The 27,256-nt window shown below is 53.3% G+C and overlaps 1 protein-coding gene across 8 annotated transcripts in view; it reads right to left on the bottom strand.

The window, feature by feature from the left end:
* The window catches only part of HIVEP3 (HIVEP zinc finger 3), a 257,516-nt gene that overhangs the window by 76,814 nt on the left and 153,446 nt on the right, over positions 1–27,256 (bottom strand). For 7 of the 8 annotated variants that reach the window (XM_032132044.1, XM_032132043.1, XM_032132045.1 and 4 more), the window contains one exon: positions 21,566–21,660. The exons of the other annotated variant lie outside the window; for it this stretch is intronic. The gene's annotated coding sequence lies outside the window, so the exon portion shown is untranslated. The remainder of the gene's footprint in view (positions 1–21,565; positions 21,661–27,256) is intronic. 8 annotated transcript variants of the gene reach the window in all.

Below are 27,256 nucleotides of genomic sequence, written 5' to 3'. Positions count from 1 at the left end.
GCCTTTCCTGGCTCTCCACAGCGGGGGAACACCAGGGAGGAGCAGCTTTTCCCAAGTTTCCTGCATGACGCTCTCCAGCTGAATTAATACCATTTCCTTCCCAGCTTATTTGGCATTCCAGGGGCTTCCTGAGAGCAGCATTCCCCTCTAGGCTTCACTAAAGAAAATAATTGGGGAAAAAAAAAGGAACAAAAGAAAAAAAACCAACCAACAAAAAACCCCCAAGAAGTGCCGTGGGCTGTTGGCTGCATTGTTTGGCTCAGCCCCTGGTTTCCTGACCGTTGGTTGCTGCGGGAGCTGGAACCGCTCCATAAGGGGAAAAACGAGGAATTTTGGTGTGTTCTGCCAATAGCAGAAGAGAGGGACACTTCTGGCAGGTTGCAGAAGTGCCCAGCACTGAACGGCTGCGGGAGGGCCGGGGCAGGGAGGCTCTGCCTCGATCCACGTGTGAGCAGGGCTGGGCCTGCCCATGGAGAACCTTCCCGGGCCGTGATCCAGAGGAGTTTTCCCTCAGGATGCACCGGCAGGACATAGCCAGGCCAGTGATGTCACCTGCAGGGCACAGCAGCTTTGTAGGATTGAACAAAACCAAGTGAGGGATTGGAAGGCAAAGAGAACAGTAAAAGGGAAACTTTTAACATGCAAATTCCAGCTCTGCTCCTCGACAATTTTAGTCTTGCACAAACTGCTCTTTGTCTCGTTAACGATAAAGCAGAAGCAATTAAGCAAAGTGCAATAAAACTTAAACAGAAGAGAATTAAACCGACTCCGGGATTATTGTATAACCCCACTGACGGGGCCCTTCCAGCTGGTATCACAAAAAGCTGCCGGTTTGCTTCAAATGCAAAACGGAGAAGCAGAAATTCTGCAGGAAACGTCTCCCTAAAAACAATCTCTCCGTTGGGACAGAGGCTGTGGAGGGCTGGGAGCTGCCTCAGCTTTATCCCTGTGCTGAATTCCAGCCCGAGCCCTCAGCAAGGCTTCCTCTCTTCCTCCTGGCATGGGACAACGGGCACAGAATCCTGGCATGGTTTGGGTTGGAAGAGACCTTAAAAACCATCTAAATCCAACCTTGGCATGGGTGGCACTGTGCCAGGCTGCTCCAGCCCCAATGTCCAGCCTGGCCTTGGGCACTGCCAGGGATCCAGGGGCAGCCCCAGCTGCTCTGGCAATTCCATGCCAGCCCCTGCCCACCCTGCCAGGGAACAATTCCTTCCCAAGATCCCACCCAGCCCTGCCCTCTGGCACTGGGAAGCCATTCCCTGGCTCCTGGCCCTGAATCCCTTGTCCCCAGTCCCTCTGCAGCTCTCCTGGAGCCCCTTTAGGCCCTGCAAGGGGCTCGCAGCTCTCCCTGGAGCCTTCTCCTCTCCAGCTGAGCACCCCTTCCCTGTCAGCCCACACCGACCCCAAACTGACACCCTTTCCCCCAGTCACTATTTTCCCTGATGGATTTACCTGTAGAAGATCACGGGGGAGTTTTGTGCCCTCCAGACACACATCAGGGCTGGAAAATGGGTTTTCTCTAAGCCCCATAAGTGGTGGCTGCACAGAGGGCCTGTGCCCCACAGGAGGAATTCTGATCTGATCCCTGAGGACAACGGGGATGGTTCCGCCTCACATCCACCAATCCCCCATCCTGACACACACAGGGGTTCCTGGAGCCCGCTGCTCTTGGCAGACGAAGATGTCCCGACAGCAGCAGCTCCAGGGAAGCCCCAGCAGGGCCCAAAGGAGCTGGAAGCAGGAGCAGCCCCTGCCCGAGCCAAGGCTCTGCTGCTGGCAGCTTCTGCCCCTTCCCTGGATGGCACTGTGGGAGCGGGGCCAGAACCCACCCACGGGTTCATCTCTGTGCTCAGTTCCTGGCACAGCTCTGGCACCTGGGCTTTTGTTTTGGCAGCTGCACGCGCAGTTACTGAGGTCGGGTTTTTTCCTTTTAATGTTTTCTGGTTTATGTTTAAAAAAAAAAATAAATCATGAAATATCTACGGGGTTTTGTCATTTCCCCGTGCAAGAAAACGAAGTGAATTTACAGGGTTTTAGCGAAGTCCCGGGATGTGCCAAGGGCTGCATCCTTCCAGGGATTAAATGCCAGGCGCTGGTGGAGGTGAGAGAGGCGTTGGAAAAGCAGCCAGGAAAATGTGGAGCCTCACATCTGCCACGTCCAAAAGCCAAAAACACACAGGGCACAACCTCAGAGCTCCTCCAGAGCCTCCTGACTGCTGCTCCCACAGCTCCAGCAGCCTCACACGGAGAATTCCCACAGAAAACACAGACAGCTTCACCCCCTCGGCCTGCTCGGCTTTTTTCTGGGCCCTCAAGCACAGAAAAGAGGGATGAAGGCTGAAAAAAGGCGGAAAAAAACCTGGGACAGGCAGAGCAAAGGATCTGGAGAAGAGAAAACTCCAGGGAGATCTCGGTGCAGCCTCCTGGTGCTTGGAAGGGGCTCATAAAGGGGGGATCAACGTCCTACAGGGGCAGAGAGTGACAGGACAAGGGGTTTTAAACTAAACAGGAGAGGTGCAGGGAGGGAATTGGGAAGGAATTGTTCCCTGGCAGGGTGGGCAGGGGCTGGCATGGAATTGCCAGAGCAGCTGGGGCTGCCCCTGGATCCCTGGCAGTGCCCAAGGCCAGGCTGGACATTGGGGCTGGGAGCAGCCTGGCACAGTGGGAGGTGTCCCTGCCATGGCAGGGGTGGCACTGGGTGGGATTTAAGGTCCTTCCACCCCAAACCATTCCAGGTTTCTGTGATTCCCGATCCTATGATCTCCCCGGCCCCATCAGGGCCATCTCCCCATCCTAGGGAGCCTGGAGGAGAATCCAGCCCTACCCACCAGGAGCAGCCACATCAGGGCTCCCAGGCTGGGCAGGGAATGGAAGTTTGGGATTGAAATCTGTGGACAGAGCATTAAAGATGCCACGAAATCTTCTGGGCAACCCCAGCCTGCAATTCCCACCCTTCTGGGCAGGAGGTTCTCCTTTCCCTTTCTCCATGCACAGAATTCCAGCTTCAGAATTCCAGCTTCGAGTTAACCGAGGTCCCAAGTACTCTAAATGATAGAAGGTACTGTAAAAATGCAAATATATTATAAATTCCCTGAATTAGGATGGTGCAAAAGCATTTTTGCCTGGGAATTTTTCGCTTGGCAATTCCTTCACCTGTGTGTGCAGCCCCTGAAAACCAAAATAAGTCATATTTTCCACTCTCTGGACACAGCATCCACACACAGTGCGGTGTTATTTAATTGAATATACAGAGGAGATGCTGAAAGATTTCTGTTGAAATGAAAAAAAATAATTGGAATCTCAGTGGAAATTCAACAAGGGAACTTCCCCAAGCGATTCAGGACCAAAGGCGATGGGGTTTTTCCCTATCCTCAACAAAAAGGCAGAAAGAGAAGAAAATGATCCTTTTATTCCCTGCGGGCAAACCCAGAGTTTCTGGTCCTTTCTCCAGGATGGGAATCTCCCTTCACCAGAGGCTCGTAGGGAGCACATCCTGAAACTCCTTTCCGTTTTGTCCCGGAACAGAAATGGTGACAGACCCAGAAATGTGAATTAGGCCCAGTGAGCAGGTCCCTGCCTGTCCCCAGTGCCACCCTCAGCCCCACAAAGCCTTTGCTGTGCTCCCACTCCGTGGCAGGGGAACTGGGGGAGAATTGGGTTCATGAACACAGCTTTTCTCCAGGTAAATATTTTCCCAGGCAAGGTGGAGCTGCTGGAAAGGGATTCACCAGGGAACCCAGAGCCAGCTGCAAGGCGTGGAGTTTTTCCATCCCTTCCAAAGGAGAGTGTAGCTATTTCTGCTTTATCTTTATTTTTATATATATTTATATCCTGCAGTTGTCTGCGCGCACACACGCCCCTCCATGTGCGACTCTGACTCAAAATTCCAAACCAAATCCCAATTCCAGGCCATTCTCAGCAGATCCCAATTTCACACAGCTGGGAAGGCTGTGAAGACCTGGCCCCCCTGGAAGATCCTGATGTTCCCCACAGCAGATCCAGGGGGGAAACCTCACATTTTAGAGCTCTGGAGCGCACACAGAGAGAGCACAAATAACTTTTAAATCAAGATATGCGTTTGTTTAACAGGAAAGGGAGGAAAAGCATGACAGAGTTTGGAGGGAATGTCGGGAGCTGTGCGGGGAGAGCGGAGTCAAGTCTGGGCAGTGTTTGCTCCCCTGTCATCACTGGCTCCACAGACCTCCCTTGTCTGCACTCACAAAAATCCACCTTGTGCCAGGGAACCAGGCCTTAACGAGCGCCAGAGCGTGTTTTGGGTCATTTCCAGGTGATTGGGCTCCTCTTAACAGATCCTGCTTGTAGATGAAGGCAAATATTTGTGTAGGGACCCCATTGGCTGCGTGTCCGTCTCTCCTGGTTTTTCCCCTCATAAACCTGTTCCTCAGGAATCCACAGCCCAGCGCTGGCTGGGGCAGTGGGAGAAAACCCAGAGCAGGGTTTTCCACATCCTCAGAACCCCAGACAGGATCTCCTCCTCACCAGAGAGTCTCCACTCTTCCCAACCCGCTGCATCCATCAGAAATTCCCCTTTTTCGACTCCTACACAGGGATGCAGCCTGGCCAAATATTTCCTCCAGCATCTTCTGCTCCCAGTGGATTGGGGTGGCTCTTTGGGACACCTGAGGTGGATTTGGAGGGGAAGAGCTCTGCCCTTTGGTGGGACAAATCTCCTGAGCCTCCAGCAAAGCTGCAGGACAACGAACGATCATTAATCGAATGATTCTTTATCGAAATGAGAACCTGGAGCCTCCTGCCTGTGCCTGGGATGGAACAGCCACTCCAAGATTCAAACGCTAATTTAAACCCCAGGAATCCTGGTGCTGCCCTTTCCTTGCTCCTTGCTCCAGTGCCATTTCCTGACATTTTCCTTCCCTTTATCCCTGTAAGGGTTTGAGGGCTCCAAGTGGGAGCAGAGTTCAGGATGCAGCCGGGAGGACGAAGCCACACGAGGCCGCCACAGGATCTGCAGGAGTTGGGGTGAGGATGAGCAGGAGGATCCACTCCAGGAGAGACCCCCAGTTTCACCCCATTCCCAACAAAAGCCCACTCCCACAGTGTGGGAATGGTGATTGGAATACCCCAAGGGAAGGGCTCACGTGAAGGATTTGTGTTTGCTGCACCCACCTGCTGGATTCTCACTTGGACATGGAATCGTGGAACCATGGAATGGTTTGGCCTGGGGGGACCTTAAAGCTCATCCAGTCCCCAGGGTCACCTTCCACTCTCCCAGGTGGCTCCAAGCCCTGTCCAACCTGACCTGGGACCTTCCAGGGATGGAGCAGCCACAGATTCATGAGAAACAACTCGATTTTGGTGCCTTTATTGACCACTGATGTTTGTGTGGTGAAGGCACCTGCAGGTGGAGCTGGCAGATGGAGAGGTGACCCCGAGAGCCACCACTGAGGCCAAAAGCAGCTGGGAGGTTCCAGAACTTCCCCTGATTTAAAAGGAAACCAACCCTAAGTCCAGCCTATGCCTCCTGGAAACATTCCAGCTGTACCTGCTGCTGTCACACCCAGGGGCTGGATAAATTATCCCAACACATCCAAGCCGGGAGCAAAGCGACATCCTCAAGTGGATCAGGAGAACGAGAGCATTCAGTGGCACAAACCCCCCTTTTCCAACCCTGCCAGACTCAGGGAATTTGTTTCCAAGAGCCAGCCAGTGCTGTGCACATTTATTACCACGTCTCTCACGGGATAAGGTGTGAGCTCCTGTTTCGTTAGCAACGAGCTCACACTGGTGACCAAAAATACCTTGAAAACACCTCGCTGAGCTCATCAGGGCTCAGAGCTGGAATGGCATCAAGGTCAAATATTAAAGATTTCAAGGTAAATAAATATTTTTTGGAAGGCTGGTGCCACAACCCAAGCAAAGACAGTGGATATATCCCTGTGGACAGACATGCAGAAAATCTGAGAGCATATTCCTTCAGCTTAGCATGGGGCTCAATCAACAATTGGATTCAAAATATTCATTTGGGGATATTTTTAAAAGAATTTTAATGTGTTTGTCAAGAAAAAATGGACAAATAATTTCCTCAGCACATCCAACCTGTTTTATTTATTTAACTGCGTGTTACCTTTTCCTAGGAAATTAAAAAACCAGATCTGAAACCTGCAGAGAATCCAGAGCCAGAAATTACTCATGTGCTCAGCTACTGATCCAAAAAGCCTCCTGCTCTGCAGAGCCTCGAGAGGAAGAATGCTTCAAAAACCCTCCCTAAGATGAAATCTCTGATGGAACAACTGAGAGATCACCAAAAAACCAAAAAATCATTCTTTTAACGCAAGCAAGAAACTCTTCAGTCAAAGATCCCAAGCAGCCACACATCTGAACTTGAGATGAAACGGCTGCTTTAGAAAAAAATAAATAAACAAAGCAAATACAAACACTTAAAATAATCAACTGCTGGCAAAGTGGATCCTCAGCCAGCATCCGTCCCCCTCTGACTGTGCCAGCGTGAGAAATAGCACAGGTTTTTGGAGTTTTGTTCTGATTCCTTGGTTAAATCCAGGAATCCTCACAGCTGGATTCCCAATGGATTTTTCCTGGTCTATCCCAGAGCAGCAACAACTTTTTCCCCCCCCCAGATCCCATTTACAAAGCGCAGCCCTGAACCTCCAACCACCACTCCTTCTTCAAGGGGCTGCTGCAAACCCGCCCTGAGCACCGTCCCCTCAGACAGAGACCCCTCCGTGATCCCAAACAAGCTGGGTTTGGGTCCAGGGAGAGACAATTCCTGTTGTAACAACTCCTCTGCCTCTTGCCCCATGTGCAGAGCAATGTTTGGACACGAGGCAAGTCTGAAACTGCCTCCAGCCTCTTTAGGAAAGCTTAAAAAAAATGTTAGAAGTACCAAAAAAAAAAAACAACCCAACCCTCTCCAGGGGCCAGCATTCCTGCTTGGTGCCTGAGCCTCAAACGAAGGATGGCTGCAGGCCCTGACAGGCAGAGCTCAGGTCTGGGATTTGCACAGAGCAGAGGGGTTTTGTGTCTGCAGAGCAGCTGAGCGGGACATTTCTGTCCCAGAAGGGACAGAGCAGTGGGACAGGCCCAGGGAAGGTGTGGGGTGAGGTGGCTGAGTGCCCTGAGCAGGACGTTTCTGTCCCAGCAAGGATGGGCCCAGGGAAGGTGTGGGGTGAGGTGGCTGAGTGCCCTGAGCAGGACGTTTCTGTCCCAGCAGGACAGGCCCAGGGAAGGTGTGGGGTGAGGTGGCTGAGTGCCCTGAGCAGGACGTTTCTGTCCCAGCAGGACAGGCCCAGGGAAGGTGTGGGGTGAGGTGGCTGAGTGCCCTGAGCAGGACGTTTCTGTCCCAGCAGGGATGGGCCCAGGGAAGGTGTGGGGTGAGGTGGCTGAGTGCCCTGAGCAGGACATTTCTGTCCCAGCAGGGATGGGCCCAGGGAAGGTGTGGGGTGAGGTGGCTGAGTGCCCTGAGCAGGACGTTTCTGTCCCAGCAGGACAGGCCCAGGGAAGGTGTGGGGTGAGGTGGCTGAGTGCCCTGAGCAGGACGTTTCTGTCCCAGCAGGGATGGGCCCAGGGAAGGTGTGGGGTGAGGTGGCTGAGTGCCCTGAGCAGGACATTTCTGTCCCAGCAGGGATGGGCCCAGGGAAGGTGTGGGGTGAGGTGGCTGAGTGCCCTGAGCAGGACGTTTCTGTCCCAGCAGGACAGGCCCAGGGAAGGTGTGGGGTGAGGTGGCTGAGTGCCCTGAGCAGGACGTTTCTGTCCCAGCAGGGATGGGCCCAGGGAAGGTGTGGGGTGAGGTGGCTGAGTGCCCCCGAACAGGCAGCTCCGTCACATCCAGTCAGGGAGGGGAACTGGGAGATCTCAGTGCAGGGCCAGGGCTGGAGGAGGAGTTGAGCGCTTTAAACAGAACAGTTGGCACAGGGAGAGCCACCCTGAGCAGCTCCAGCCCCGTGCAGGGCAATAAAACCGGGACTTGTGCCCAGGGTGAGTCATTAAACCCAACCAGTGACCAACCAGTGACCAACTGGTGACCAGCTGGTGACAGGGTGGGAAAATGAGGGGCAGCAGGAGAGAACTCCCCCGTGGGATGGTGTGAAAGGGCAGGAGGCTCCTGGGTCTCCTCTGAACTCTGCAGCTCAGTAATTCTCTCCCCACTGGCGCTCCGGGCTGTGGGCAGGATGTGGTCCCGCACCTCCTGTGCACCGCCAGCACCGCGGGGCTCGGAAATCCTGCAGCAAACACAGCTTGGGGGTGGCTCCGATTCCCCCAGGAGTGCTCCAGCCCCTCAGGATCTGGCCAGGAGCCAGCCAGGAGTTTCCCTGGTGGCCTGGCAGGCAGCAGCAGCTCCATGTGCTGCTCCACGGCCCGCACGGTGCGGGGCTGAGCACCAGAGGGTGGTGCTGCAAGAATGGTGCTCGCACCCCAAAACAGCCCGACCTGAGCTGCCTGCAAGGTGCTGAATCATCCCCGGGGCTGCAGGAAACCCCAGGGCCCTCCAGAGCTGCTCACCTCACACCCACAGTGGGCAAGGCCGGGGGAAGTCGAGCGGTCGGGTCACCGGGGGACATGAAATGTCAGCCTTGGGTTTCTAAAAGCTCTGCAGGATTTTCCTCTCTGAGGCTTTTGTGCTCATTCATGGACAAAAAGCAGAGCTGCAAACATGGCCCTGCTCTGGTGGCACAGGGAGGATGAGCAGAACTCTGACCTCACTCCCCAAAAGAGAGAAACTTCCAACATGAGCAGCCTGGGATAATGGAAAGTGTCCCTGCCCATGGTCTTTAAGTCCCTTCCAGCCCAAACCACTCTGTGGCCTACAACGCCTTTATTTTTCAAGGGGTTTTTGGCCCCTTTTGGGTTTGGTTTTTATTTTCCTTCCTGAAAGTCAGTTTGGAAGATGCCGTTCCTTCCCCCAGCAGAAGCGTCAGGCTTACACCCACACCCGGAGTCCGAGGGAAGGGGCTCAGAACTGTAAAAATAATCCCCCCAAATGTGTCAGATTAGAAAGGATCATGGCACGAGAGGTTGTTTGTTTGCCCAGGGGGCAGAAGAAGCCCTGGAGGTCTCAGCTTTTGCTTTGTGAGCTGTGCAGGAGCCGCCTTAAACTCCCTAAAATCACCAGCAGCGATGAAGTGGAGTGAAATTAGCCCGGCATTTGTCTTGGGAGCTCCTCTGAGCCCCAGACTGAGCAGCAACAGAACTGGTGCTCAAACTTCTGGGGCACTGCAGAGAGGGAATTCCAGCAAAACAACTCTGCTGCAGTCAAGGCCCTTGGTTTCTTTGGAATCAGCATTCCCAGGAAGATGAAAAGATTGGTGGTTCAGAAAGTGGTGCCACAACCCCATAGGCTCCTCAGAGACCCTCAGACACCAGGATCCAGCACTGACAAAGCCTGACCTGCTAAACCCAGGCTGCAGAAGGCCCCAGGCATTTCTGCGTCAGGCTCAGGACTCGTCCTTAAGCTTCAATTTCTCGTATGAAAATAGAAAACAGTCTGGATTGAAAGACTACAAACGGCAGCAGAAGCAGCAGCTCTGAGTGGAGATGTTCTGGTGATTGATTTCTTCTCTGTTAAGGTTCTGTTCCCTTTTTCTCGAGGCTTTTTTTGTCTGGCTTCGCTGCCCAGACCTCTCAAATTCAGCACCAGATGGTTTTTGTTGTTGTTTCTGCTCTTCGAGGAGAAAGCCCCCAACTCCCAAAGCCCAAGGACAGATCTCTGTGGGCCCTCCCTGAACCCAGCAAATCCTGCTGTAATTCACCTACAACTGCTGCTTGAGATCCTTGTGCCTTAAGAGAAGCATTTCTTGCATTGTAGGCTTTGCACAAACCAAAACCTGGGGAATTCTTGGAAACCTGCCCCTTTTCAATCAGCCCTCTGTGCATCTCACCCAGACCCTCTGGCTGCAGCTGCCTTTGTGGTCAACTGTGACACTCTGGAATGGCTTTTGATGAGCAGCAATGGTCAGAAACCAGAAACCATCACAATTTTCTCTGGTCATGGAGGGCCTGCAGTGCTAAAGGTCAAAGAAAAAAAAAAAATACTACAAAAAAATATTTCTATCCTTTACAAAGTATTTGACGTTTCTGTAGCCATGTCTGACTGGCTGCCAGTGACAAAATCTGTGATTTTTTTGTTCTGGAGCACCAAGATTTTTTAAATTATGTTCTTAAATAATGGAATATCCAGCCCAGCTCCTGGACCCCAACAGTTCCCACCCTGGGCATCCCTGGCAGCGCTGCCCAAACGCTCCTGGAGCTCTGGCAGCCTCGGGGCCGTGCCCATTCCCTGGGGAGCCTGGGCAGTGCCCAGCAGCCTCTGGGGGAAGAACCTTTCCCTGCTCTCCAGCCTGAGCCTGCCCTGGCCCAGCTCCAGCCGCTCCCTGGGTGCTGTCCCTGTCCCAGGAGCAGAGATCAGAGCTGCCCCTCGGGAGGAGCCGCAGCCCCCGCTGAGCTCTGCCCTCAGTGTCCTCTGCTCCAGCTGGACACACCAAGGGCCCTCAGCTGCCCCTCCAGACCCTTCCCACCCCCTTGTCCCACCTTTGGACACTTTCTAAACACCTTTAGATCTTTCTTCCACCCCAAACTCCCCCAGCACCGCAGCGAGGCCGCCCCAGCCCAGAGCAGAGCAGGACAATCCCTCCCTTGACCAGCCCCAGGTCTGAGATCAGAGCACACAAAGCCCAGGACTCAAAGTCCAGCCCCACAGCACCCCCAGCCCCACTGGGAGCTGCCCAGGGCACAAACTGGGGGCGCTGGGAGGGTGCACTGCGGGTTTTAGAGCCCCGTTCTGGTTCCCTGCAGCAGCAGTGGCTCTGCAGGGCTGTGGCAGCACTTTGCAAAGTGAGCCTGGAGGGAGCGGGCCTGGTGGCAGCTCCATGTGGCCCGCACTTTGAGCAGAGATCACTAATTCGGGAGGCACGAGGAGCAAGGTCAGCCACGAGGAGCAGCTCCAGAGCTTCCCTCGCAGCTCAGAGAGCCCTCACCGTGGGTAACACAAACATTTTGCTGAGCTGCAGCAGGAGGAAGCTCCCCGGGCCCCGTGGCAAGACGAGCTCGGGGGGACAACACTCAGTGAGGGCCTTTCTCCCTCCCGGGAGTTTGTCCCCATTTATTCCCCTCTGCAGAGCCCCAGGAAAGCTCCTCTCCCAGGAGAATGGGGCCATCATGTCGGGATTATGTCAGGATTATGTCAGGATTATGTTGGATTATGTCAGAATTATGTCATGATTATGTCGGGATTATGTCGGGATTATGTCGGGATCATGTCTTGATTATGTTGGTATTAAATTGGATTATGTTGGATTATGTCACGATTATGTCAGGATCATGTTGGGATCATGTCAGGATCATGCTGGGATCACGTCGGGATTATGTCAGGATTAACTCTCTGCCAGTGGGGCTTCCCCCGGTCCCTGCACTGCCTCAACCCCAACCAAGCAGCACCAGGGCACAAAAGTCACCACGGATGTCCCCAGTGTCCTGCTGAGCCGGGCAGAGCTCGTTACCCCAGCACAAACAGGGAGATTGGGGGTTTTCCCCATTTCTCTCAGGTTTCAATCTCTTGCCTGCTCTGCAAGGTCACAGAATCACAGAATCACGGAATCATGGAATCATGGAATCACGGAATCATGGAATCATGGAATCAGAGAATTGTGGAATCACGGAATCATTGAGTCATCGAATTGTTGAATCACAGAATTATAGAATTATAGAATCACTGAATTATTGAATCATCGAATCACTGAATCACAGGATTACAGAATCATGGCATCATGGAATCACTGAGTTATTGGATCATAGAATCACAGAATCACAGAATTATGGAATCAGGGAATCATGGAATCATCGCATCATGGAGTCATTGAATCACTGAATTGTTGAATTATTGAGTCATAGAATCACAGAATTATGGAATCAGGGAATCATGGAGTCATCGCGTCATGGAGTCATTGAATCACTGAATTGTTGAATTATTGAATCATAGAATCACGGAATCACTGAATTATTGAGTCATAGAGTCACAGAATGATGGAATCATGGAACTATTGAATTGTTGAATTATTGAATCACTGAATCCCAGAATCCCAGAATCCCAGAATCCTGGAATGGTTTGGGTTGGAAGGGACCCTAAATCCCACCCAGTTCCCCCCCTGCCACGGCAGGGACACCTCCCACTGTCCCAGGCTGCTCCCAGCCCTGTCCAGCCTGGCCTGGGGCACTGCCAGGGATGGGGATGGTCTCATCCCCTTCCGCACGAGGCAGTGCAAGGAATAAACTCTTCCAAAAGGGCTGCACTGCAGCTCTGGGCAGATCTCCTCCACAGCTGGAGGGGTTTTATTTCCCCAGGGTGTTTCATTTTTGCTCTGAGTGTCATTTCCTTAATGAAGATGAATGAAGGAAACTCCGTTTTAAAGAGCCTGAACCTTTGCACACAAAACCAATTCCCCTCTGCTCAGCCTCAGCCTCTGGCACCCTTTTGCCTTGGAACAATTCTGGGGGTTTTTAGCTGGTTTTGCTGCCTTTGAGGCGGCTATTCCTGAAACGGGCAGCAAATAAAGTCAGAATTAGCCCTGAATTGACCCTCTGCTCCTTTCCCCGCTGCCAGCTCAGAGCTAAACAAATTTACTGAGCAGCACTTGTGATCCCAAATCCAACGGCAGCGAGTCCTGGGCAGCCTGACAAAACCAGAAATGCCCCGTTCCCGTAGTGAGCTGAAACGCAGGAGCCTGGAGCAGCAGCGCCTGACGAGAGCTCGGCCCCGACGTCCTGTTTTGCCTGCTTTGATCACGATAAGCCTCTTTTTTCCATCCTGAGGCAGCACAGGGTAAACAAGCAGCGATAGTTTCCTCCCACCTCCCTCCAGCTGCAGAGTGCAGCCTCCTCACCTCTTCCAGGAGGCACAGAGGCTCTCTGCCCACCTGCTGCAGGTTGGTGGCACCCCAGAGGGCTCCGAGGAGAGGTTCTGAGGGTGCTGTCACCCCCTGAAAGGCACCTGCACCCCAGGAGGGAGGAGGTGGCAGCGCCCAGACCAATGCCCAACGCTGTGACACCCTGAGGGCCTCACGGAGAGCAGGATCCCACGAGGGGTTTGTGTCATCACCACACGACTTCCCAGCCCTTTGATGGGTTTTCCTGTTGTTCTGCAGGGAGCTGGGCACATCTCCGCAGGGCCAGGCCTTGTGGCCTCTCTGGTGTCACAGGGTGGGGTTCTTGGGGTGCCTGTGTTGGGCTGGATGATCCACGGGGTCCCTCCCCGCTCAGGATGTTTTTGATTCTCTTTCCTGGGGCACATGGGGGTGGCAGTGCAGCCCCCACTCCGCTCTGCCTCCTCACAAAGCACAAAAACTCTGCCCCAAATCTGCCCCACGGCAGGTTCCAAGGAGAAGGAAAGCCTCGTTTGTAACTTCAGCGTGGTACAACATCCCCGGGCCACGGCTCTGGCTCAGCTTCTGCTTCCCTTTGCCCAGGGCACCCGTGAGGGCACGGGACAGGTTCCTATTGCCGAGGTGAGGGCACAGGGCAGGTTCCCATTCCCCAGGTGAGGGGACAGGGAAGGTTCCCTTTGCCCAGGTGAGGGGACAGGGCACAGGGCAGGTTCCCATTGCCCAGGTGAGGGCACAGGGGAGGTTTCCTTTGCCCAGGTGAGGGCATGGGGCAGGTTCCCATTGCCCAGGTGAGGGCACAGGGGAGGTTTCCTTTGCCCAGGTGAGGGCATGGGGCAGGTTCCCGTTGCCCAGGTGAGGGCACAGGGGAGGTTTCCTTTGCCCAGGTGAGGGCACAGAGCAGGTTCCCATTGCCCAGGTGAGGGCACAGGGCAGGTTCCCTTTGCCCAGGTGAGGGGACGGGGCAGGTTCCCATTGCCCAGGTGAGGGCACAGGGGAGGTTTCCTTTGCCCAGGTGAGGGCACAGGGCAGGTTCCCGTTGCCCAGGTGAGGGCACAGGGGAGGTTCCCTTTGCCCAGGTGAGGGCACGGGGCAGGTTCCCTTTGCCCAGGTGAGGGCATGGGGCAGGTTCCCTTTGCCCAGGTGAGGGCACAGGGCAGGTTCCCTTTGCCCAGGTGAGGGCATGGGGCAGGTTCCCTTTGCCCAGGTGAGGGCACGGGGCAGGTTCCCTTTGCCCAGGTGAGGGCATGGGGCAGGTTCCCTTTGCCCAGGTGAGGGCACAGGGCAGGTTCCCATTGCCCAGGTGAGGGCACAGGGGAGGTTTCCTTTGCCCAGGTGAGAGGACAGGCTCCCTCAGTGAGGGCACGGGATGTTCTGGATTGTTCCTGCAAGAGGAAGGAACCAAGCACAACCTGTTTGGTCAGCACTGGAGCCATCACTGGCAGCACAAGAGAACATTTTGTGGGTGCAGTAAAGGTGATCTGGGTGCAGTAAAGGTGACCCTACACCTTCCAGGATCCCACATTGTCCATGTGAACACCCTACAGGTGTTCCCTTATCCCCTCTCAGGCCCGTGGGGACAAACCCATGGCCGTTGGGTCACCTCGTGCCTACGAATTCCGTTCAAAACTTAACACATTTATGGAGCAGTGTTACCCCAGGATCCCAAATCCAACGCCAGCAAATCCTAAACAACCCCACAAAACAGAAATGCATCGTTCCCGTATTGGGGCTGAAACATGGGAGGGATGCTGGAGAAGCATTTCATGGCAGTCCAAATGAAGCCAAGCCTCCAAATCTCCGGGAAGAGCAAGGCCAGCGCTACCCTCAGCATGGGGACTGCTTGTTCCTATCGCTGTCCCCCTGGACATCACAGCTCTGGAGGTTCTGGCCTCTCGAGCACAGCGCCCCTGGGATCCTCTCACTCTCCTGAGCACACAAACCCCACCAGCACTGGGATCTGAGCAGCTCAGGGAACCTGAGCCACTCCTGCTCCCTTCTTCAGCTCTTTTGGTTCTTTCTTCTTATTTCACATCCAGCCCAAAATCATCTCCAAGTGGGCGCTGACCCCTGGAGAGGGAACATCCTGGGGCTGGACAAGAGGCCAGAGTTGGCTCTGGGAGCTGCTCATGTAGTTGGCCAGGAAAGGGTGACCATGGCAGCTCAGCGGTGAAGATTTGTTCTGCTGAACATCAAAAAGAACAAATCTGGGAGCTGGGAGCTGCAGCAAGGAAGCTGTTCCCCCCAGGATGTGGAATCACAGAGTCTTTTAGGTTGGAAAAGAGCTCCAGGATCGAGTCCAGCCTGTGCCTGATCCCCACCTTGTGACCCAGACCAATGTCCAGGCCTTCCTCGGACACCTCCAGGGGTGGGGATCCAACGCTGATGGATCACAGAACCACACAGTTCATTAGGTCGGAAAAGAGCTCCGAGATCATCAAAGCTGTGCCTGATCTTGTCCCCAGCCCAGAGCACTCAGTGCCACCTCCAGCCCTCCCTTGGGCACCTCCAGGGATGGACACTCCAAACCTCCCTGGGCAGCCCCTGCCAATCCCTGAGCACCCTTTCCATGGGGAAATTCCTGCTGCTGCCCACCCTGAGCCTGCCCTGGCCCAGCCTGAGGCCGTTCCCTCTCCTCCTGTCCCTGTTCCCTGCCAGCAGAGCCCGACCCCCCCGGCTGCCCCCTCCTGTCAGGGACTTGTGCAGAGCCACAAGGTCCCCCCTGAGCCTCCTTTGCTCCAGGCTGAGCCCCTTTCCCACTCCCTCAGCCTCTCCCGGGGCTCCAGGCCCTTCCTTGGACTCGCTCCAGCCCCTCCATGTCCTGTTTGCAGTGAGGGGCCCAGAACTGGACACAGCTCAGGAGAAATTAGGTGGCAGTGTGGGAAGGCTGAGTCACCTCCTGCTCCTCAGATAATCATGAAATGCCTTCCTCCACCTCTGGCTCTTCTTCCCCGTAGCTCAAGCACAAGTTTTAAATCTCCACTTGGAATTCCCAGAGGAATCATCTCCTTCCTCACTCCTTCCCTCAGTCATTATCTCTCACTCGATGTGACAACGCCACGGACTCTCCAAAGCTCTGTGGGTCACTGCCCCTGCACAGAATGTGCTCTGCCAGCTCCCAGACACCTCCAGGAGAAAGAGCTTGTCCAGGGTTTAATGTGACACTTCAGCCTTAGGGGAAAAGCCAAAATAAGCCGTGGAGAAAAGCCAAAAATTCCTCTTGGCTGCGCAGGCCTCTGCTCTGATCAGCAAATCATCTCCGCCGTTCCACCTCAGGGCAAAACTTGGAAAGCTCAGCTCCTTTCTATGAATCACCCTCAGCAAACAGCCCCAATTAAGAGATAAAACATCAGCTACCACAACAGCAGCCTGGGCAGGGATTTATTTTTAGAAGCTGCTCAAAATAGCGCGTGGTACCTCGTTCAAAAACATCCCCTCGGTGCTGCTGTGGGTGATATCAGAGCAGCGAGACGCTGCTGAGGGACAGACACTTCACACCCTCCCCAGGACTCCTGCACAGCACCAAGCTGAGAGAAAACACTGCAAAAAAACAGGGGAGGAAACCCAAAATTGACCTTAACACCTCCCTGCCAGCGTAGTAAGATGCCAGGGCTTGAAGAGAGGAGTGTAAAGGGATGATTCAAAGCAGATTTTGGAAGTGACAACATTTCCCACTAGAAGATGAGCGGAAAAGGTTCTGCGGGGCTTTGGGGAAGGGGTTTTGGTTCTGAGAGCAAAGCCTGGGGCTGAAATGGGCTCTGGGGCAATGTTGGGTCTTGATTGGAGATGCCATTGACAATGAGATGCCACTGTCCCTGCAGAACCAGCAAAGATCTGGGACAGCTCCTGATCTGGCACTGCCAGCACAACCTCCTGCACGTGGGAAGTGATGGGAAAGCAAAGTCACAGGATCACAGAATCCCCTGAGCTGGAAGGACCCACAGGGATCATGGATTCCAGCCGCAGGCCCTGCCCAGACACCCCAAATCCCACCCTGCGCATCCCTGGCAGCGCTGCCCAAACGCTCCTGGAGCTCTGGCAGCCTCGGGGCCGTGCCCATTCCCTGGGGAGCCTGGGCAGTGCCCAGCAGCCTCTGGGGGAAGAACCTTTCCCTGCTCTCCAACCTGACCCTCCCTGGCCACGCTGTGCCCACTCTGTGGCCACTCCGCACCTCCCTGGGCTCTCTGCCCTTTTGGGGAAGCGCATCTGTGGATGAGGACAGGGCTGAATCCCTGCAAGGTCAAATGTGAAGGATACAAAACACCAGAGGTTCATGGCCCTGCGAAACCAAGTTTAACAAGAAAAGCTGAATTAAAACCTGTATTGGCCCTGTGCTGGGCACTGGGGAGGCCCCACCTCGAGGGCTGTGTCCAGTTCTGGGCCCCTCATGACAAGAGAGACACGGAGGGGCTGGAGCGTGTCCAGGGAAAGGAACGGAGCTGGGAAGGGGCTGGAGCCCCAAGAGCAGCTGAGGGAGCTGGGAAAGGGGCTCAGCCTGGAGCAAAGGAGGATCCAGAGGGGAAAAGCTCTGCAGCAGAGCCTTCCCCAAACTTCCCTCACTTTCTTTTCCCCTCACGTTTTTTTCTCCCACTTTTTTATTTTCCCCTCACAGCAAGGGAGACCCTGAGGGGCTGGAGTGAGTCCAGGGAAGGGAGCAGAGCTGGGAAGGGGCTGGAGAATTCCTGAGGGAGCTGGGAAAGGGGCTCAGCCTGGAGCAAAGGAGGCTCAGGGGGGCCCTTGTGGCTCTGCACAAGTCCCTGACAGGAGGGGGCAGCCGGGGGGGTCGGGCTCTGCTGGCAGGGAACAGGGACAGGAGGAGAGGGAACGGCCTCAGGCTGGGCCAGGGGAGGCTCAGGGTGGGCAGCAGCAGGAATTTCCCCATGGAAAGGGTGCTCAGGGATTGGCAGGGGCTGCCCAGGGAGGTTTGGAGTGCCCAGCCCTGGAGGCGCTCAGATAATGAGTGGATGTTCATGGTTCAGTGGGCACAGTGGGGTTTGGTCAAAGTTTGGATTTGATGATTTTGAGTTTTCCAACATTTGGGATCCCGTGACCATGAAAACCAAAGGGCAAAGAGCAGCCAGGTGAGTTTGGAAGGTGACGAGGACCAGGCTCTGTCAGCACCCGTGGCCCCTCAACCTCAGCCCTTCCCAGCTCCTTCCTGGGGGAAAACCTCCTGCTCCTTCAGCCTGGCCAAACCCAGAGCCATTTCCATGATCTGGCTGAAGCTCTGCAAGGAATTAAATCCAGAATGGGAGTGGAGGGGCTGGGGCTGATGGAAAATTCCCTCCTCTGACAGCTCCTGCTGCGCGGCCCTCGCTCTGCACGGATCCATCTGGGCAGGCATGTGAGCGAGGGTTTGTTTGGTGAAAATCCGAGCAGCTTTTCCAGGGACGGGAAACAGCAGGGGAAGATGAAAACAGTGAGGAGAAGTGAGGAGAAAAGTCAGTGGCGTGAGCAAGCGAGGAAAGAGACATCTGTGGGTGAGGCACGCGGGTGGAAAATTACAGGAGGGAAAAAGCCTCATGTGGGATGGGGCAGCAGAGCAGGAGCAGGACCAGGCTGCTGCCACAGGGGAGATCTGGTGCAATTCCCAAAAAAAAACCAACCCAAAAAACCCAAATTTGAAGACACCCAGGGAGAGCTGCGTCACTTCCAGGTGGGAATCGGGACAGGAGATGGATTTACTGACAGCAAAAATGGAAGAGGAGATGGAGAATTAATGGCTCCAAATGCTGCGTGCAGCAGAATTCTCCCCTAAAAGCCCAAGCAGGCAGAGATTTTTACATTGCCCAGGTGAAAAAACTCAAAGATATCACTAAAACTTACAAAGATTTTTAACCAAACCCCTTAGATGGGTTTTTATACCACACAAACACCAGCAAATTATTGCAGGGCTAAGAATCATTCACTGGTACCACAAAGGGGGATTTTTTCCCCCTCTCTCATAAAACAATTCCCTTTGTGCACCTGCTTTTAGCACCAGCGAGCGCATCCCAACCTAATTCCAGTACGGCTGGGAGAGGTTTCATCCGTTCACCGAAATGCGGGGAATAAACACAAAACCAGGCCCCTTAGTGCTCTCTGCAGGGATATTTAAAGCTTTTCCCCTCCAAGTAAATCAGTTTCATGTCGTTAAAGCCCTCGGAAATATCAAGTTGCAAGGCTTTGCTCCCAGAACTTCGTTTCCTCTCAAATTCCTGTGACTTTGGGCAAGGCAGGTCACGGGGAATCAGCGTTTCCCACTCGAGCTCAGCCCTGGAGCCAAACTCGGGCCTCTCGTGCCTCAGTTTCCCCCCCCCGGAAAATGGGAAGGGAATTTCAGAGGTGCTGAAAATCCTAATCCATGCTCAGTCCTAGGGAAGCCGGAAGTGAAAAACAAGCAGGAGTTTTTCGGGTTTTGTTTAAGTTTAAACTTTTCAAACCAACGAGAAAGCCTGAAACCAAGAGTGCTCTGACAAACACAACAGCAAAGCCCAGACTTAGGTTCCTCCTGAGGGAAAACCACGGAACTAATTGAGTTTATTTGCACCTGATCACCTTTGGGGTCCTGGTTTTGTTTTCATTTCCTTTTTGCCAAGCCCTGACAGCTTCAGGGACAGCAGCAGTGGCTGCCCACTGGATTTTGGTCCCTGTGGGCAGCCCGTGGCCCTGCCCCTTTGTTTCAGAAACATAAATCTAGTCTGTAACAAAGCTTTTATTCCTCAGAAAGTCATAAATCCCAGAATCTTGCCTTCTGCCCCCAAATGAACCTGTACAGACGCAAGTACAGCCAGGCAGCATTTGAAAGAGGGCGGAATTCCAAGGGTATGGAAGATCCACCCCGACAGCCTCGGCTGCTTTCAATTCCTGAAATAATCCCTGTTCGCATTTCCACCCCTCGGGGTCTCAGCCCCAAACGCTCCGTGAGGAACGAGGGTTTGGAAAGGGCAGCTCCGGGGTGTCCGTGGCAGGTGGGGAGGGAAGGAAAAGCCAAAACTTCACAAATCCACGGGGAAAAGCTGAATTGCTGATTTTCTGAGAATGGTCACGGAATGGTTTGGGTTGGATAGAGAACTTAAATCCCATCCAGTGCCACCCCCAGGGACACCTCCCACCATCCCAGCCCCAATGTCCAGCCTGGCCTTGGGCACTGCCAGGGATCCAGGGGCAGCCCCAGCTGCTCTGGCAATTCCATGCCAGCCCCTGCCCACCCTGCCAGGGAACAATTCCTTCCCAAGATCCCAATATCCCAAAATCCCAAAATCCCAAAATCCCAAAATTCCAAAATCCCAGCTTCTTCCCTCTCACACCTGCACAGAACCAGCCCTGCTCAGGCCCTCACACCACAAATAAACTCAGTTTTCATCACAAACATTCCAAGTTGATGAAATCCCCTCTTTGGGACATGAATCCCACCAGCCCAAGGAGTTCCATTGCCTTTTGGGCCTTTTGGACCTTCTGGACCTTCTGGACCTTTTGAACCTTCTGGACCTTCTGGACTTTTTGGACCTTTTGGGCCTTTTGGACCTTTTGGACCTTTTGAACCTTCTGGACCTTCTGGACCTTTTGAACCTTCTGGACCTTTTGGACCTTCTGGACCTTTTGGACCTTTATGGACCTTTTGGACATTTTGGATCTTTTGGAACCTTTGGACCTTCTGGACCTTTTGGGCCTTTTGAACCTTTTGGGCCTTTTGGACCTTTTGGGCCTTTTGGACCTTCTGGACCTTCTGGACCTTTTGGAACTTTTGGACCTTCTGGACCTCTTGGACCTTCTGGACCTTTTGGAACTTTTGGACTGTTTGGGCCTTTTGGACCTTTCTGGACCTTTTGAACCTTTTGGGCCTTTTGGACATTTTGGATATTTTGGACCTTTTGAACCTTTTGGACCTTTTGAACCTTTTGGACCTTCTGGACCTTTTGAACCTTTATGGACCTTTTGGACCTTCTGGCCCTTTTGGACGTTCTGGACTTTTTGGACCTTTTGAGCCTTTTGGACCTTTTGGACCTTCTGGACCTTTTGGACCTTTATGGACCTTTTGGACATTTTGGACCTTTTGGAACTTTTGGACCTTCTGGACCTTTTGGGCCTTTTGGACCTTCTGGACCTTTTGGGCCTTTTGGACCTTTTGGGCCTTTTGGACCTTTTGGAACTTTTGGACCTTTTGGACCTTCTGGACCTTCTGGACCTTTTGGACCTTTTGGGCCTTTTGGACCTTCTGAACCTTTTGGGCCTTTTGGACCTTCTGGACCTTTTGGAACTTTTGGACCTTCTGGACCTCTTGGACCTTCTGGACCTTTTGGAACTTTTGGACTGTTTGGGTCTTTTGGACCTTTATGGACCTTTTGAACCTTTTGGGCCTTTTGGACATTTTGGATATTTTGGACCTTTTGAACCTTTTGGACCTTTTGAACCTTCTGGACCTTTTGGGTCTTTTGGACCTTCTGGACCTTTTGGACATTTTGGACCTTCTGGACCTTTTGGGTCTTTTGGACCTTCTGGACCTTTTGGACCTTTTGAACCTTCTGGACCTTTTGGAGCTTTTGGAGCTTTTCCCAGGAAAATGCAGCATTTTAAGACCACCCCCAGGATATCCTGAGATGATCCAGCAGGATCACCAACTCCAACTCCACAGCACCAAAGGGAAAATGGGAGCTCCAGCAGAGTTTGGTACCTTTGACATGTATTTGAAGGATGGAAAAGAAGATTTTTCTTACTAAAATTGCTGCGGACAGGGGGCTGGGCCGGGCTGCAGGTGCTTCGGAGGCCAGGATTAGGAGTCGAAATGGTCTTGATAAATTGTAGAAATGGTCTGGAAAAAACAAGAAAAAAGGGAAAAAACACTTCAGGAATGATGGGTGAATTGGGAAGGCGGGAATAATCAATGTGGCCAGCAGGGAAGGAAGGACAGCTGGAAAGGGCAGGTTTGGGAAACCTCGGGGTTTCCATGGGTCACAGAGTGAGCACACAAGGGTTGGGTTTTTGGGGAAATCTTGGGATTTCCGTGGATCATGAAGTGAGCGCACACAAGGGTTGGGTTTTTGGGGAAATCTTGGGATTTCCGTGGATCATGAAGTGAGCACACACAAGGGTGGGTTTTTGGGATGTCTCAGGGTTTCCATGGATCATGAATTGAACACACATGGGTGGATTTTTGGGATATCTCAGGGTTTCCATGGATCATGAATTGAACACACAAGGGTGGGGGGTTTTTGGGATATCTCAGGGTTTCCATGGATCACAGAGTGAGCACACAAGGGTGGTTTCTTGGGAAATCTGAAGATTTCCATGGATCATGAACTGAGCATGCAAAGCTGGGTTTTTTTGGGAAATCTCAGGGTGTCCATGGATCAAGAACTGAGCACACCATAGTGGTTTTTTGGGAAATCTCTGGATTTCCTTGGATCACAAACTGAACACACAAGGGTGGAGGTTTTTTTGGGGTATCTCAGGGTTTCCATGGATCATGAATTGAACATACAAGGGTGGGGGTTTTTTGGGATATCTCAGGGTTTCCATGGATCACAGAGTGAGCACACAAAGGTGTTTTTTTGGGAGACCTTGGGATTTCCATGGATCGGGAACTGCAGACACAAGGGTGCTTTTTTGGGAAATCCAAGGATTTCCATGGATCGCAAAGTGAGCACACCACAGTGGTTTTTTGGGAAGTCTCTGGATTTCCATGGATCACAAAGTGATGCTCACGTTGTGAATTTTTGGGAAATCTGAGGATTTCCTTGGATCACGAACTGAGCACACAAAGCTGGGGTTTTTTGGGAAATCTGAGGATTGCCATGGATCATGACTTGAATACACAAGGGTGGGTGTTTTTGGGAAATCTCAGGATTTCCATGGATCAAGAACTGAGCAGACAATAGTGGGTTTTTTGGGAAATCTTAGGATTTCCATGGATCATGAATTGAACACACGAGGGTGGGGTTTTTTTGGGAAATCTCCGGGTTTCCATGGATCACAGGGCGAGCACACCATAGTGGTTTTTGGGGAAATCTCGGGGTATCCATAGATCATGAACTGAGCACACAAAGCTGGGTTTTTTTGGGAAATCTGAGGATTTCCATGGATCACAAACTGAGCACGCAAAGCTGAGGTTTTTTGGGAAATCCGAGGATTTCCATGGATCACAAACTGAGCACACAGCAGTGGGATAAAACCAAGCATTGCAATGGGATACAGAGACAGGAACTGTCCACCAGATCCACAAAGGGAATTCCCATCTCTTCGGCCCCGCTGAGCTTCTGGTGTTGGATATTTCATCGAGAAATTCCCAATGCAGACAAGAAGGATGATCCAGGTTGGATGGAGAGAGCACAGACCGGAAAACCGGAGAGGAAAATCCCATTTATGGCATCATTCCTGTTGGAAAACCACTCTGGGATCATCCAGTCCAACCAGCAACCCAACACCACCATGGCCACCACCAAACCATGTCCCCAAGTGCCACGTCCATGTGTTCTTTGAACATTCCCAGGGATGGGGACTCAAATTCCCAGGATTTGGGCTCATTTTGAGTAGGCAACAGGGAGGCATCGCTCTGGTCCTCAAACCCATCCCAAGGGACAGAACAAAAAGGGACAAACGGGTTTGTCAGGGGTGTCACAGCCCTAAATTGCACCAGGGAACGCCAGGCTTGAGCCCAGGAAGTGCTTCCTGACTGGGAATTCAAGCAATTCAAGGGCTCTCCAACACCTGGGTCAGGGAATTTAAGGCACAGCCCATCAGGAGGTGGCTTTACCTTGAACTCCCAATTTTCTTTGGTCTAAGGGTAGAAAAAACCCTTAGGAAGCAACTCAGTGGCTCAATTACCCAAGTTAATTAATGAAATTAACAGCTGAGGCCGTGGCCCCTCCAGCACATCACCCATGCAGGCAGAGGGATCTGTTACACAGCAAAAGAAGGAAAAATTAATCCATTTTGTGGAGAAGAAGCAGAGGTTGAGGAGACCAAAACGTGCCAACATCGCACAGAGGGTCAGGATCAACGGCGGGGGAGCCCTGACCGGTGGAATAATCCCAAAAGGACCCTTTGAATCAGAGGAAAATTCAAAATACTCAAATATCTGCAGGTGCCCTGCACGTGACAGGATCTCAAACCCGTTTTATTTTTGCACCAATCCGCCCTCCCACAGAGCAGGCAAAACCTTCCTCGGCAGGTGGAAAAGGCTCAGCAGAGCTGCTCTGGTTCCTCAGCGGGAATCTGGCTGGGGCTGGGGGCAGAGGGGTGGCGGCTCCTGAGCGACAGAGAACGTTTTCAGCATTTTCAGAGTCCAAAAATAGATCCAGAGCAGGCTGCTCCCCCAGGTGCAGCAGAGGCTGCCACAGGTCCCTCCCCGGGTTGCCTGAGAGGTCCCAGCTCCCTTTGGGGACACTTTGGGCCAATCTTGTCACCAATAAAATCTTCCTTCTGCACACTCAGGGATGGGGAGCTTCGGGGATGGGCTGGGATTTTCCCAAGGGGCTCAAGAGGCCCAAAGGCTCTCCCAGCATCACCCTTGGCACAGGGGGCCCAGAGAGGCTGGAACCATCCCTGGAAGTGTCCCAGGCCAGGTTGGAGCAGCCTGGGACAGTGGGAGGTCTCCCTGCCCGTGGCAGGGGTGGCACTGGATGGGCTTTGAAGTCCCTTCCAACCATAATTCCATAATTCTGTGATTCCCCATGCTATGGTTTGAGTTTTGCCTCACAGGGTGTTGCTGGTGGGTTCCTGGCTCCAGGAGAGCTGGAGCAGCCCCACTCCTCTGCCCCCCAGAGCCCTGTGACCTCCCCCGACCTCCCCAGCCCCTGCAGAATCCGGAATATTGATTTTTTTCCTAGGAAATCTGGAGGGGAATCCAGGATTGGGCTGCACTGCCCACCAGGAGCAGCCACATCAGGGCTCCCAGGCTGGGAGGGGATGGACGCTTGGGATTAATTCTGTGGACAGAGCATTAAAGACGCCAAAAACTCTTTTGGGCAACCACACCCTGCTGGGCAGGAGGTTTTCCTTGCCCCGCTGCTCTCTCTCCAGGCACAGAATGAGAATGGGATGCAGTGGGATGGGATGGGATGGGATGGGATGGGATGGGAAGATCCTGAACTTTCCTTCCAAACCATTCCATGATTCCATGAACACCAAGCCCTCGCTGCCACCTGGCTGTGGTGAACCTGGGGGAGCTCAGAGCCAGGACAGGCTTTTCTCAGAAGGGAATTCTCATTTCAACAGGGAAATTTAAAAACAATAAAACTGAATCAGGAGAACATTTCAGAAGCACCCAGTGAGTGCTGCCCTGGCTGCAGAAGGGAATTTTTTGTCACATCCCTCCCCTGCTGCTGAGGCTTCTCCAGTCACAAGAACAGCTGGAATACCAATGGCAATAACCGCTGGCCTTGCTGATGAATAAACATCCCCGACATTTCCTTCTGCAGTTCCCTGACAAGTGAAGCTCAGCCTTGTCCCCAATTAAGTTCAGGAGCAGCCTGTGAAGCAGCAGCCACATTTCCACTGCTCAGCCACATCTGAGCTGGGAGGCATCGGCCCCTCCTGGGCTTGGAACAAAGAATTTTAGGGTAAAAGGGGAAAAAAGATAACAAAAAAGGAGCAGCTCAGGCCCTGGAGATGAAACAGCTTCAGCAGCCTCTTTTATCAGCGTGGCTTCCACCTGCAGGCAACGGCCCTGGGAAAGCAGCTGGAGTGCAAGTTAAAAATTCATAGCCCGGCCATAGAGACGCATTCCCAAAAATTCCTACGGCCCTCCCTGAGCCAGGGGAGGGCGGCAGCTCCTGGGAGCTTCTCTGGGGGCTGGTGGCACTGCCAGACCTGCTGGGCACCCCGCAGCTCCTGTCAGCCAGGGAAGCGCCTTCCGCTGCTCCTTTCTTGTGGGGTAAAAGCTTCCAAAGGCATTTGGATGGAAAATCTCCATTTGGGGTTGAACACAGCTCTGAAAAGCACGGCACGGAGCTGTGGCAGTGACTGTGAGCAGGGCAGCAGCTCAGGATTCCCATCTCCCCCCACATCACCCCGAACATCCTCCCAGCACGAGAGGCAGCCGAAGAAATGAGCAGCTCAAACCACCCAGGCTCCTGACTGAGAGCTGAAAACCGAGCCCAGCCAAGCTGAAACCCTCAGGAGGGAGCAGCACTGAGGAACTGAAGCTCTGCAGTGGCCACTCACCCACTAAGATGGGAAAAAAAAAGCCCCAAAAGTGCCCCATTTCTGTGCGATTTCCGCCTGCTGACAGCAAAGAGCTGGAAAGGGCCCTTGCTGCATCCACTGCCCCTAAGGGTGAGGGGAAAGAGCCCCTCGGCAGCCAAAGCAAAATAAAACGCGGATGCATCCTAGTGCAGCAAGAGCAGCATCTTCAAAGCTTCGCTCCCCACACCCTCGAGTGTGAAATCAGAGATCTTTTTTTTTTTTTCCTTTTTTTTTTCACAGTAATGCTTTTTGCTCATTTCCTGCCTGGCCTCTCGGGCTCAGAATAATGAATCAGGATTAATTAACAGCACTGGCAAGATTAGGATGGTGCCTAACCAGGCCTTTGCTGTCATCTCCCAGGGAATTAAGCCAAGCCCACGTGATGCTGGGCTGACCACGCTCGCCAGGGTGGGACCAGCCCCAACCTCTCCTTCTGGGGAACTCCCTCTTGGCTCTTTATTTTCCATGCACCCTTCCCAAGCCCAGAATTCCCTTTTGTTTCCACATTCCCAGGCTGGAAGGAGCCATGGCAAAGCCTGGAGCTGGTCTGAGGGGAGCAAGGTGCACCTGGAGCTGAAGATGCTGCAAGTATGAGAAGGAAAAAGGAGTGCAGCAGTTTGTGCTGCTCTGAAATCAGGGAGGAGCAGCTGAGAAAAGGGAATTCCTCTGAATTCTCCTCCAAATACCCACCCCCAACCTCACCAGGCTCCCGGTCCTCATAAGGTCACTCATTGCCATGAAAATGATGAAGTTCCAGGCAGGTGTGGTAAGGGAAGGAGAGCACAAGGTCCTGTCTCCATGAAAAGCTGGGATGAAAGGCTGGGATGGGACCCCATTTGTCACTTCCCCAGCAGGGACAGGAGCAGCTGTGGCTGCCCCTGGATCCCTGGGAATGTTCCAGGCCAGGCTGGACACTGGGGCTTGGAGCAGCCTGGGATGGTGGAAGGTGTCCCTGCCCATGGCAGGGGTGGCACTGGATGAGTTTTGAGTCCCTTCCTTTAAAAACCCAAACAATTCCAGGATTCTGTGATGTGGCTCCTCGGAGCAGCTGCTTCAACCTCTCCAGCCTGGCAGGGATCCATGAAATCAGCTCCAGGCACATCCTGACCTCAAGACCCCCAGGAGATCTTCATCCCTCCTTTCCCAAGTTTTGAAAGCACAATCCAAACACGAGGCCCTGGAAATAAATCCTCTCTCAAGCTCCTCAGTGCCTGTGGCAGCTT

This window comes from Corvus moneduloides, chromosome 23, assembly GCF_009650955.1.
Source record: "Corvus moneduloides isolate bCorMon1 chromosome 23, bCorMon1.pri, whole genome shotgun sequence".
NCBI lineage: Eukaryota > Metazoa > Chordata > Aves > Passeriformes > Corvidae > Corvus > Corvus moneduloides.
The sequence above is the reverse complement of the archived record's forward strand: the minus strand, read 5'-3'. Positions and strand labels throughout refer to the sequence as shown.